Source organism: Heterodontus francisci, chromosome 14 (assembly GCF_036365525.1).
Source record: "Heterodontus francisci isolate sHetFra1 chromosome 14, sHetFra1.hap1, whole genome shotgun sequence".
In the NCBI taxonomy this organism is placed as follows: Eukaryota; Metazoa; Chordata; class Chondrichthyes; order Heterodontiformes; family Heterodontidae; genus Heterodontus; species Heterodontus francisci.
The window spans coordinates 49,553,612-49,566,357 of NC_090384.1; the positions used below are offsets into that span (position 1 = coordinate 49,553,612).

The window sequence follows — 12,746 nt, forward strand, 5'->3', positions numbered from 1 at the left end:
ATTTTTAAAGTAATGTCATCAAATAGTTGGACATTACAATAATATTTAATATCATTTCATATAACTATGGTTTCAGGAGAATTATGTTTTGTTTTTCCATCTCCAGGAACTTAATCCATAAATCAACGAGGCCTTGAATAAAATCTTTGCACATCCATTACTAGAATTAAAAAGTTCCATCTAGAATGTCCATCAAATCACATTTCCTGCATCACACTAGCCATCACATCTTTATGTATGCAAACTTCTTGCAACTAATTGAATATAAAATTTGAGACATATAATAGTTAAAACTAATAATGGAAAGGATCAGGAACGTACAAAAGTAAAGCAAGGAAAACGGTTGGATAAACTACCAATCGAGAACAACTAAGACTTAGAAAAAGGTGTAAAGCTTGAGCACTTTTTGAAAATCCATTCACTATTTTGGTTCCTTCAAAAGTTGAACATTTACTGCTGTAAACAATATTCACAACATAAAAAGGACATTAAAAGTTCTAAGATATACAAGAAACCTATATTTTTTGTGCAAGAAATGCCTGTTAACGATGTTTGCTATCAAAGGCCTATGTCTATGTGAGAAGCCTATAACTTTGCATTTGTGTAGGGTCACAGACCAATCACTGAACAGTTTCAAGGTAACAGCTACAACTTCCAGCATGCCCATCTGTCTATAACTATCATCATTCCATCCACTAGCTTAAATGTCCACTCCCTGCACCATCCGTCTACTGTGGCTGCAGTGTGCGCTTTCCACAGGGTGCACTGCAGCAAGTCACCAAGGCTTCAAGAGCACCTCTCAAACCCATGATCTACACCATCTAGAAGCCAAGGGCTTGGAAACATCATCTCTCCCAGGTTCACCTCCAAGTAACACACCACCCTGATTTGGAAATATATAGCTATTCCTTCACTATCACTGGATCAAAATTCTGGAACTCCCCACCTAACAGCAGTGTGATAGTACCTTCACCGCAATGGTCTAAAGCAATTCAAGACGGTGGCTCACCATCACCTTCTCAAGAGCAATTAGGAATGAGCAATAAATGCCTGCCTTGCCAGGAAAGAGTTTTAAAAAACAGACATCACACTTTAAAGTTATTAATTGGCCGGAATTTTACAGCCCTCCACGAGTGGGCTGGTGGCCCGGGGGATGCGGAAAAATTGCGTGGGATGTTGGGTGTCTGTTCCCAATGCCTTCCTGCCTCTGCTGCAATTCTACGTGGGGTAGCAGCAGCGAGAAATGGCCCTCCCACCCCAGGCCAATCAAGGCCCTCAAGTGACCAATTAACTGCCACTTAAAGGCGTTTTCCCACCACCGCAGGTATTTTACCCATGGCGGCCGGATGGCAAAGGCCCCAAATACCCCACCTGGTAAAAACATGGCGGCCTGTGCCCCACAGAGGGCTGCCCCCAAAGCACAACACTTCCCCCCCCCCCCGGACAAGGCCTCAAAAACGTCCATGAGTTCCGGGGCCGTACTTCTTCTTGCTTCTGATGGCTGCGTGTAGTCCCAGCTGTGCCCACCACTCCCAGTGGCGCTGCTAAAACTAAGAGCTGCCCTCCTGCCGATGGGCCGGTACCTCCATTAGGCGGGACTTCCTGCATCAAGGAGATGGAAGTTCTGCCCAACACCAATTAAGGGCCTGGGAAGCAAAGAATCCCAGCATAGCTCCCCAGGCCTGGCGGAGGCAGACTTGCCACCGACTTTTCACAGTGGGCAGGGCCTGCCACCCAACGTAAAATTCCGGCCATTGTGTGTGAAGCAATGAGATGTTTCAGGCACATGATGAGCTGGTAGAAAAATGCGAGCGTTTTGTTTTTCAACTGGGGCAGAAACCAAACACTTATATCTTTGAAAATACAATGCATACTTTTTGGTTAAACATTACATTTAGACCTTTCAGCTGGCAAATGGCCCTTTGGTACTGACTGATAGATAGGGAATAAGTGTTTTACATCCTGCCTTCAGTGGTTATTTATTCGCAGCTGTGTGATGCAATTAGGATTTGAATGAAAGCAGCAGCAGTGCCAGGGACCCTATAAAATAGCCTTCATCTTACTGCGAGAAGCAATAGCAATACTTTGTAAGAACACAAATCATGGATAAAAATAAAATCACGCACTCAGTGGCTGAATTGCTGCCAAATCAATGCTGAGTTTGAGGTAAGTTTTCCAAAAAGTTGTAAATATAAATCTAATTTTAAAGCACTAACCACCTTTCGAAGCGCGTTGATTAATAACATTAGCAAGTTTTAGGGACTTTCTGTTAAATTACGCACAGTTGGATATCAGGAATGCGTGTCAGGTGGGGTGCGTGTTGGGTGCTGGGAGTGGTTGGGGCAGCGGGCGTGGCCATCTGTCGTGCACAGGGTGCCTGATCATGAGGGCCGTCAGAGAGCTGGCTGCTTTTCACAAGTGGCTTTTCTCGGGCCTGGGCTGCCCGCTTGACACGGGTGAAATCCCCATGACGGCGGGCGGAGGCCTTTAAGTGGCCACTTAAGGGCCATGATTGGACTCAGGCATGTGGGCTGTTTTTCGCCCCCCACCGCCCTGCGTAAATTTGCGATGGAGGTGGGAGTGGGTCGGGAAGGGCCCGAGCCTCCCACTCCATTTTTCACCCCGCATGCACCCCGCCCCCCCCTCGCCATGTTCCTGCTCTTTGCGGGGGCGTAACTGCCCTCTGAAATGGCCTAGCAAGCCACTCAGTTGTAACAAACTGCTAGCTTGCAGCAGTTCAAAAAGTTGGCTCATCACCACCTTCTCAAGGGCAATTAGGGACTGGCAGTAAATGCTGCCCTTGCTAGCAATGCCCCAATCCCATGAATGAATAAAAATAAGAGTCCCTCAAATTTGATTACAGCCTAAAATTCACTTTTCATCTGATATTTATGAGTTTACTTTGTTCTTGTTAAGCTTTTGTGTTATTCTCTCGCTTTTGTCTTATGTCTGGGATTCACAGTCACAATTTATGTTGGCCATTATTAATTGATTTTTGTTTGTGTTGCTGAAAGTCACTATCTCATCAGTTTGAGTGATAAAAGAGCATACTAAAAATGCTTTAATTTAATAAAGTTTTTCAAATATTCTTGTTTGGGTCTGATTTATGAAACAAAAAGTTTACATATAGTTTCATGGAAATTTTATGTCCATGATTAGGTGCTATAATTCAATAATCAATCCAAATTTGTAGACATGAATATTCTACTGCTTTATCTAAGTATTTTTTAAATCCAATTCCTCTGATGGAACAGTGACTGTATATAATAAGTAGTTGAACCATAAAGAACAGATTCATACCAAGTATTAATAAAAATACTAGAGTGAAGGAAAACGTAAGAAAAGTGATCGAGAGGTTTAAGGAAAGCTGATAGAGTGTTTAAGAAAGAAAATTTCATAAGGTGTCAAAAATATAGTATTTTACAAATATATCAGTAAAATAATTGTTAAAACCAAAATGGGAACATGAAAGAGGAGGATTGCCAATTTTTAGATGTTCAAATTTGGTGGAAGTATCTCGTATTTGTCTTTAGTAAAGAGAAGGATATTTGAGAAGATAATTGTCACATTCTTGAGAGCCAAAGTAATCAATATTACGTCAGATAAAACACATTTTTAGATAAATAAGTCAAGCTAAAGGTAGACAAAATGCAAGGAAACATCAGAATACATAGTATGATTTGGCTGAAGCTGAGGGAAGAAACTGCTAAACCCTAGAAAATATATTTCAGGGCTCTATTGAGTGTGGTGTGTGTCAGAGGACCAGAAAGTGGACAATTTAATATGCATTCTCAAATATGGGCAAGTACAGGCTAGTTAGCTAAATATCTGTGGCAGGAAAATGTTAGTCTTTAATTCAGGTTCAAATTACCATGTATTTATATAAACTAGTTAACAAAGATTTCAAAAGAAATGATTATGCTTGACAAAATTCACAGAATTATTTGAGCAGGTAACAGACCTTGTAGATGGGAGAAAATGCAGATGATGTTATGTACACAGACTTTAGTAAGGCCTTTGACAAGAGATTACAATAAAGGATTAAAGAGTATGGAATTAAAAGCACATCAAAGTTTCACAGGATTTATTTCTGTGGCTGCTTTTGAAACTATATATAAACTTTTTGTTTTCATAAATCAGACCCAAACAAGAATATTTGAAAAATTTTATTAAATTAAAGCGTTTTTAGTATGCTCTTTTATCACTCAAACTGATGAGATAGTGACTTTCAGCAACACAAAGAAAAGTTTACTGTGTACATCAATGTTTATGTAGGCCTAGCAGGAGCAGTATCAACATTTTCAGATTATACCAAATAGGAGGCATAGTCTGTCTTTAGAAGACAAAAGGAATATTAATATGGAAAAATGGGTTAGAATGTGGCAAATGGAATTCAATAACATTAGGTATGAGGTCATAAATTTTTGGTTAAAAAAAAGCAGTAGTTATACGCTGAATGGAAACAGGCTCAGTGCTATAGAAAGCAGCAGAGGGATTTGGGGTACAGATTCACAGGACATTAAAGGTAGCAGTTCAGGTTGATAAGATTTTTTAAAATGCTAATGAAATTCTAGGGTTTATCAAAAGAGGTATAGAATATAAAAGCTAAAAGGTAATGATGAGCCTATATAAAACCTTTCTGATGGCGAAGCCCACTCCATGCTGTCTTGGTTCTTCAGGATCCCTGCCCTGCCAGAAGAAGGTGTAGTCTTGCTCTGCTAGAGAGCCACTCGCGGGGAGGCGAGTCTCCTGAAGTGCTGCAATGTCCACATTGAGTCTACTGAGCTCGTTGTTAATGATGGCGGTCTTCCGAGAATCGTTGATTTGTGTAAGGTCTTCCGACAGGCCAGGACACATAGTTCTGACGTTCCAGCTTGCAAAGCGAAGGGCTGGTACCTTCTTTCCATTTTTCATGTTGTTTGGTGCGGTGTATCAGTCCACCTTTCGGGCAATGACCCTGAGCTCCAAGCACCCATTGAAGCAGGCAGACTGTGGCGGGACAGAACCTTATTGACCGGGGGCTGCCCGGTTTGAGGCGGGCGGTAGCTGTCCAGTGAGGTGCAATGACCTCTCCCACCGACAAAGGCAACCCGTGGCGCCCAGTTTCTACGCCAATTTATCTGGACTTATAACCCGTAACTGCTGCCTTCCGTGTTGTTTCAGTCGCTGTGAGGCAACTATGGAGTGACCTCTCCATGGCGCATGCCTGGGCAAATTTATGGAGGTTGAGAGTTGCCCAGTCGTCAAAACCCCCCTCTCGGCCTTTCTGGTGGGGTCCAAAGGAGTGCAGGACACGACGTTTGGCACCAGTATGGCTGCAGGAACTGCCGGAAACATGCCAAAGGTGACACATGACCGCCTACGGGGTTCCGCTCCGGATTTTCTGTTAGGGTTTACTCCCTTAGCCTTGGTCTCTCCCGAGACGCCCACAAGGCAGTGGGGTTGTTGGGGCCCCTACACAGGTGTAGGATGGTGCCGGTGGGAGGAGGGGATGCAAGGGGGAGGGGTAGAGGGAGGGGGTGGGGGGGGGTGCAGGGGAAGGGGGTGCGGGGTGAAGATGGTGCGAGGGGGGGGGCGGGCTGGGACGGGGTTGTGAGGGGGTGAGCTGAGAGGGTGGAGCAGGGAAGGGGACGGGGTGGAAGGGGGGTAAAGGGGGGGGGAGGGGGGGTGGAATCTGGTGCAGGTAATAAGCCATTTCCTCAGTGCCCACCATCGACGTCCGGAAAGCTCATCCACGTCCTTCGGGAGGTGAAGCATCATTTGGCAGACTTAGAGGTGATTACATTTGCTAAGGGTTTTTTTTTGCAGTGGTTTAAATAAAGGCATGCAGCATTGCCGACAGTGCGCTGCAGATGCTCTCCGAGCCATCTCCCGCGGGCGCTTTGAAGTTGCGGCCGCGGGGGCCGTTCGTGGATGTTTTGGGTGTTCGGGGCACCTTTTCACAGGACTTCTCTCGGGTCCCGCAGCTCCTTCTTCACCTCAATGGACTTACCGCATGCCGTGGCTGCAGACACTCTGGACTGTGAAGACAGCAGGATCGGAGATTGAAGTATCGGCAGCTGTGCTCGTCAGTTACATCCGGATCAATTTCATTGAGAAAACAAAGAGCAGGTGTGGCTGGGGGAGGGCAGTGGGCCCAGGTAACATACACTAAACTAACTGTTAACTTTTAGATAGGGCTAAAATGAACTGATTTAAAGAGCCAGGGGAATTTAAACAGTTTAAGAGGGCAGATTGGGGGAGAAAACGTTAGGGATGGGAGCAGATGGCCATGGATAGAGTTGAACAGCAAGGGAGCTTCCTAGGGAGCTTCCAGCCCAGGAGCCATCAGAAACTCCTTGCTCAGCATGATAGAGCCTCCCTCAAATGGCTCGGAACGCATACTGTCCATCCGACTGCTCACCACCTCTGGTCCAGTACACCTTCTCAGCATCTATGCTCCAACACTCTGCTCCGCACCTGAAGCTAAAGACCAGTTCTATGAACAACTCCATAACATCATTAGCAGCATCCCCAACACCGAACACCTATTCCTGCTGGGGGACTTTAATGCCAGGGTTGGGGCCGACCATGACTCATGGCCCTCCTGCCTTGGGTGCTATGGCGTTGGAAGGATGAATGAGAACGGGCAGAGACTGCTTGAGTTGTGTACCTATCATAACCTCTGCATCACCAACTCGTTCTTTCACACTAAACCCTGTCACCAGGTTTCATGGAGGCACCCAAGATCACGTCGTTGGCACCAGCTAGACCTCATTGTCACAAGGCGAGCCGCCTTAAACAGTGTTCAAATCACACGCAGCTTCCACAGTGCGGACTGCGACACCGACCACTCCCTGGTGTGCAGCAAGGTTAGACTCAGACCAAAGAAGTTGCATCATTCCAAGCAGAAGGGCCACCCGCGCATCAACACGAGCAGAATTTCTCACCCACAGCTGTTACAAAAATTTCTAAATTCACTTGTAACAGCCCTTCAAAACACTCCCACAGGGGATGCTGAGACCAAGTGGGCCCACATCAGAGACGCCATCTATGAGTCAGCTTTGACCACCTACGGCAAAAGTGCGAAGAGAAATGCAGACTGGTTTCAATCTCATAATGAAGAGCTGGAACCTGTCATAGCCGCTAAGCGCATTGCACTTTTGAACTACAAGAAAGCCCCCAGCGATTTAACATCCGCAGCACTTAAAGCAGCCAGAAGTACTGCACAAAGAACAGCTAGGCGTTGCGCAAACGACTACTGGCAACACCTATGCAGTCATATTCAGCTGGCCTCAGACACCGGAAACATCAGAGGAATGTATGATGGCATGAAGAGAGCTCTTGGGCCAACCATCAAGAAGATCACCCCCCTCAAATCTAAATCGGGGGACATAATCACTGACCAACGCAAACAGATGGACCGCTGGGTTGAGCACTACCTAGAACTGTACTCCAGGGAGAATGCTGTCACTGAGACTGCCCTCAATGCAGCCCAGCCTCTACCAGTCATGGATGAGCTGGACATACAGCCAACCAAATCGGAACTCAGTGATGCCATTGATTCCCTAGCCAGCGGAAAAGCCCCTGGGAAGGACAGCATTACCCCTGAAATAATCAAGAGTGCCAAGCCTGCTATACTCTCAGCACTACATGAACTGCTATGCCTGTGCTGGGACGAGGGAGCAGTACCCCAGGACATGCGCGATGCCAACATCATCACCCTCTATAAAAACAAAGGTGACCGCGGTGACTGCAACAACTACCGTGGAATCTCCCTGCTCAGCATAGTGGGGAAAGTCTTTGCTCGAGTCGCTCTGAACAGGCTCCAGAAGCTGGCCGAGCGCGTCTACCCTGAGGCACAGTGTGGCTTTCGTGCAGAGAGATCGACTATTGACATGCTGTTCTCCCTTCGTCAGATACAGGAGAAATGCCGTGAACAACAGATGCCCCTCTACATTGCTTTCATTGATCTCACCAAAGCCTTTGACCTCGTCAGCAGACGTGGTCTCTTCAGACTACTAGAAAAGATCGGATGTCCACCAAAGCTACTAAGTATCATCACCTCATTCCATGACAATATGAAAGGCACAATTCAACATGGTGGCTCCTCATCAGAGCCCTTTCCTATCCTGAGTGGTGTGAAACAGGGCTGTGTTCTCGCACCCACACTTTTTGGGATTTTCTTCTCCCTGCTGCTTTCACATGCGTTCAAATCCTCTGAAGAAGGAATTTTCCTCCACACAAGATCAGGGGGCAGGTTGTTCAACCTTGCCCGTCTAAGAGCGAAGTCCAAAGTACGGAAAGTCCTCATCAGAGAACTCCTCTTTGCTGACGATGCTGCTTTAACATCTCACACTGAAGAATGCCTGCAGAGTCTCATCAACAGGTTTGCGTCTGCCTGCAATGAATTTGGCCTAACCATCAGCCTCAAGAAAACGAACATCATGGGGCAGGATGTCAGAAATGCTCCATCCATCAATATTGGCGACCACGCTCTGGAAGTGGTTCAAGAGTTCACCTACCTAGGCTCAACTATCACCAGTAACCTGTCTCTAGATGCAGAAATCAACAAGCGCATGGGTAAGGCTTCCACTGCTATGTCCAGACTGGCCAAGAGAGTGTGGGAAAATGGCGCACTGACACGGAACACAAAAGTCCGAGTGTATCAGGCCTGTGTCCTCAGTACCTTGCTCTACGGCAGCGAGGCCTGGACAACGTATGCCAGCCAAGAGCGACGTCTCAATTCATTCCATCTTCGCTGCCTTCGGAGAATAATTGGCATCAGGTGGCAGGACTATATCTCCAACACAGAAGTCCTTGAAGCGGCCAACACCCCCAGCTTATACACACTACTGAGTCAGCGGCGCTTGAGATGGCTTGGCCATGTGAGCCGCATGGAAGATGGCAGGATCCCCAAAGACACATTGTACAGCGAGCTCGCCACTGGTATCAGACCCACCGGCCGTCCATGTCTCCGTTATAAAGACGTCTGCAAACGCGACATGAAATCGTGTGACATTGATCACAAGTCGTGGGAGTCAGTTGCCAGCATTCGCCAGAGCTGGCGGGCAGCCATAAAGACAGGGCTAAATTGTGGCGAGTCGAAGAGACTTAGTAGTTGGCAGGAAAAAAGACAGAGGCGCAAGGGGAGAGCCAACTGTGCAACAGCCCCAACAAACAAATTTCTCTGCAGCACCTGTGGAAGAGCCTGTCACTCCAGAATTGGCCTTTATAGCCACTCCAGGCGCTGCTTCACAAACCACTGACCACCTCCAGGCGCGTATCCATTGTCTCTCGAGATAAGGAGGCCCAAAAGAAAGAAGAATAAAACCTTAAAAATACTACTTTGTGTCATATTGAGGTGGCTCTGCACCTTAGAAAGGAAATTGAGGTTTTCGAAAGGATGCAATGCCGATTCAGTAGAATGCTGCCTTGTATAAGGGAATACAAATATGAAGACATGAAAAAATTGGGGCTTTTTACATAATAAAGCAGATTTTTGGGTATGATAGAAGTGTTTAAAATTATAAAAGGCTGGCACAGGGTAGATAGAAGCAGACTGTTTTCAGTAGTTGATGGGTCAATAATGAAGGGCCATAGATACAAGATTAAATCTAGGAGGTTTAGAACAGAGAGTAGGAGAAACCTTTTTACACAGAGTAGAGAGGATGTGGAATTCACTACCAGTGTTAACAGTTGAAGCAGAACAATATCAATATTCACAATTTGATTGGGTAGCTAGATGGATGAAAGTGACATGAAGGGATAAGAGAACAGAGCGGATAAATGTTACTAGAAATATTTGCACATGGAAGGTAAACACTAACTAAACTGGTGTGGCTGAATGGTCTGCTTATGTGCATTTTCTGATCATTACACAGTGACTCCTGTTAGAAGTGCGTGTGTGGAAATCAGATGATGGGAATGGGATTTGTTTTAACGGTCCTCTCACTCACCATTTTCCAATAATCTGTTAAGACTCATCACCAAAATACACATGAATACTGGCATTGGGAGAGGTTCAGGCAGGTGACCACAACTCAGCAAGGAGTCAAAGCTTTCAAGAGCAGAGAGGGGAGAAAAATTGGCAGAAAAAAAATCCAATTGTTTCCCTTTTCTCCTCCGATGTAAGTAATTAATGACAGAGTAAACTTCTACTTGCACCAACAGTCCTCCAATACCTTGCACATTCTTGTATAAGCACCTAGTTAATGAGTGTATCTGATTATGTAGTTGAACCTGATCCTGTCCTCATCCAATGTACATACCTATGAAATTCCAGCTGGATTCATTGGATGATGATCTAAAGCAGGAACTGTGGCTGATTTTTCCTTCTCCTAAACAGGGCCAGAGGTCATTAGTAGTGACTCAATCATCATTTTGGCTGAGATCAGTCAAAATTGGGGATCAAGCTGGGCCCTTGCTACTGTGTGTGACATGATAGTTTTCACATTGTCTCTAGTGCTGTGAAATCCATTGCACAATGTAGTGGGATGGATTCAAGATCAACAGTGCCAGTACAATGCAGAAATTATTCAGTAGAAGAGATCCGGATATTATTTTCAGAGGCTTGTGCTTAGAAAAAAATTTGGTCAAGCTTGTACATTATAAAACTCTGGTAAGTACAAGACATTTGGGTGCCACATTAATAGAAAGTGACTTATTTGCAGTCTGCAGCAAAATAAAGACATTGAAGATTTCTGTAGGTAGTCCCCAATGTTGCACCCATGTTCATCAATTGTATCCCTAATAGCAAAGAATAATTTAAGTGAATGTTTTTAGGTGTCAGCATATAATTTCTGATGCACAGATCATTTTTTGCAAATTAATTATATGTGCTGACAGAAAGGTCCATTGTATTACTTACATCCTCTTCCTCTCTAAAAGCTACAACTCATGCTGGGACACTACTGCTCTCCAGTCCTTTGCCTAAATGGCATTTCTTTACATGTGAGCCCAGACTAAATGACCAGTCACTGGGGAGGTGGGAAGGGGAATCATGGGCGGCACAGTGGCGCAGTGGTTAGCACCGCAGCCTCACAGCTCCAGCGACCCGGGTTCAATTCTGGGTACTGCCTGTGTGGAGTTTGCAAGTTCTCCCTGTGTCTGCGTGGGTTTCCTCTGGGTGCTCCGGTTTCCTCCCACATGCCAAAGACTTGCAGGTTGATGGGTAAATTGGCCATTAGCAATTGCCCCTAGTATAGGTAGGTGGTAGGGAAATATAGGGACAGGTGGGGATGTGGTAGGAATATGGAATTAGTGTAGGATTAGTATAAAATGGGTGGTTGATGGTCGGCACAGACTCGGTGGGCCGAAGGGCCTGTTTCAGTGCTGTATCTCTAAAACTAAAACAGCTGAACTCTATTCTATCCTCGCCTAACACCACCCTCTGCACACAAAATATTTTTGCATAAGGGCTGCTGGATAACATCGAGAAGGAGGAACTCAGATCAATTTTACCCCCTCCCTACACCAGGGGTAGTGACTGCCTCTACTCCTGCCCTGGTTGGCATGAATTAACCTGGCAAAAACCAAGAAATCAAACCTGGGATATCCTGGCCATAAGTAATATTCTATATCTCTTCAGTTCCCATCTCCTCAGTTATGCCTTTGATGATTACAGCATATAACTTTACATTACATAACTTTACATTACATAATAGTGGTGTGCATGAAAGTCTGAACAAACCAAATTGTTTATGAAATATAGTATTGCTAATGATTTCTCAAATTACTGACAACTATTTTCATTTGGTGAAAATGGATTTTTAATCCCCATGTGGATCCTGGTCTATAAATAAAGCTGGTAAGTAATGGGAGGGCTGGCATACATATGTAATTCCAACTGCAGCATCAAACTTGTTCAGGGCTTGGTTCTAAATTAAGTTACAGCATTTCATCATTCTCAAGTTATGAAAAGGTGGCACTTTTGCTTGCAATTTCTATTAGCATCTGCTCCTTCATTAAAATTTTACACTGGCTGATTATGTTCAGTAATCTTCTTGCGTTATTTATGAACTTTGAGCCAAAAGAAACTTAAAAATCCAAATGCAGCATGGGAACAAAGAGGGTGAATTAGGATTCATTTTGAAAACTAAAAGGATTTCAGAATTTTTATTTATTTATTATTCATTCATGGGATGTGGGCGTCGCAGGCCAGGCCAGCATTTATTGCCCATCCCTAATTGCCCTTGAACTGAGTGGCTTGCTAGGCCATTTCGAGGGCATGTAAGAGTCGACCCCATTGTTGTGGATCTGGAGTCACCTGTAGGCCAGACCAGGTAAGGACAGCAGATTTCCTTCCCCAAAGGACATTAGTGAACCAGATGGGTTTTTACAACAATCGACAATGGTTTCATGGCCATCATTAGACTAGCTTTTTTTTTATTCCAGATTTATTAATTGAATTCAAATTCCACCTTCTGCTGTGGTGGGATTCGAACCCATGTCCCCAGAGCAATACCTGGGTCTCTGGGTTACTAGTCCAGTGACAATACCAGTATGCCACCGCCTCCCCTATTTTTATTGTCCATGCTATTGAATTAGTCAGGATAGCTCCTTTGATGGCCTAGTGAGCCAGGACACCATCCAGTGTCATACATTGATTCATGATTCGATCTCCCATCTGCACTGAATTAGCTGATCTCAATTTGGACGGCATATTGGAGCACTTCCAAGTGGCACCAATGGTCAGAGCTAGTGAAAAAAAAAAATGACCAATGTTCCAAATTGACAGTTATCCAGCAAACCCTGCTAGATAGTGG

General features: G+C 45.0%; 1 protein-coding gene and 1 long non-coding RNA gene across 13 annotated transcripts in view; one reads left to right on the plus strand and one right to left on the minus strand.

Annotated features, from left to right (window-relative positions):
- The window catches only part of LOC137377033 (synaptotagmin-7-like), a 1,016,894-nt gene that overhangs the window by 578,136 nt on the left and 426,012 nt on the right, over window positions 1–12,746 (minus strand). The gene's annotated exons all lie outside the window — the stretch shown is intronic.
- LOC137377034 (uncharacterized) overlaps window positions 2,041–12,746 on the plus strand; it is a 114,734-nt gene continuing 104,028 nt past the window's right edge. For 2 of the 6 annotated variants that reach the window (XR_010976343.1, XR_010976346.1), the window contains exon 1: window positions 2,041–2,166. This is a non-coding gene — a long non-coding RNA (uncharacterized lncRNA). The remainder of the gene's footprint in view (window positions 2,167–12,746) is intronic. The other 4 variants (XR_010976345.1, XR_010976344.1, XR_010976347.1 and 1 more) reach the window with 3 other exon arrangements.